Source organism: Cebus imitator, unplaced genomic scaffold, assembly GCF_001604975.1.
Source record: "Cebus imitator isolate Cc_AM_T3 unplaced genomic scaffold, Cebus_imitator-1.0 Scaffold403, whole genome shotgun sequence".
NCBI lineage: Eukaryota > Metazoa > Chordata > Mammalia > Primates > Cebidae > Cebus > Cebus imitator.
The window spans coordinates 643,855-644,584 of record NW_016107718.1 but is presented as its reverse complement, the minus strand read 5'-3'; the positions used below and the strand labels follow the sequence as shown (position 1 = coordinate 644,584).

The 730-nt window shown below is 33.3% G+C and overlaps 1 non-coding gene across 1 annotated transcript; it reads left to right on the top strand.

Moving 5' to 3' along the window:
• Window positions 1-374: 374 nt before the first annotated feature.
• Window positions 375-480, top strand: LOC119468265. Its single transcript, XR_005196920.1, has one exon. It is a non-coding gene; the product is annotated as a U6 spliceosomal RNA (small nuclear RNA).
• The last annotated feature ends 250 nt before the right edge of the window (window positions 481-730 follow it).

Sequence of the window (730 nt, the reverse complement as noted above, 5' to 3'; positions counted from 1 at the left end):
TAATTTTAAGACTTAGCATGTAACTATAGTAATCAAAATTGTATAATACTGGTAGAAGGACAGACACATATATCAGCAGAACTGAATAGAAAATCCAGAAACAGAGCCAAACAAATATGCCTAACTGACTTTTGACGAAGGTGCAAAAGCAATTCAATGGAGGAGAAACAGCCTTTTCAATATATGGTGCTGGAGCAATTGGACATCCATAGGAAAATAAATAAATATGAACTTCACATTTTATTACACATAAAAATTAACCCAAAATGTATTGCAGACTTAAGTGTAATTTGAAAAACTGTTTTGCATTCTATGTTAGAAAAAATATGATAAAAATTTTGGAATTGAGGTCTAGGCAAAGAGTTCTTAGATTTGTGCTCTCTTTGGCAGCACATATACTAAAATTGGAATGATACAGAGAAGATTAGCATGGCCCTAAACAAGGATGACACACATATTCATGAAGCGCTCCATAATTTTCAAAATAGACCCAGCTGAGTAATGACTCTCAGAGTTTGAAGACTGGTTCTCTGAACTGACTCAATCAGACAAACATAAAGAAAAAACATTATCTTAATGAAAAAAAAACTTTCTGAGAATTATGGGATTACATAAATAGACCAAATCTGTGACTCATTGGTGTCCCTAAATGAGAGAGAGAAAACAAGCAACTTGGAAACATATTTGAGTATATCATCCATGAAAATTTCCCCAACCTCACTAGAGAGGC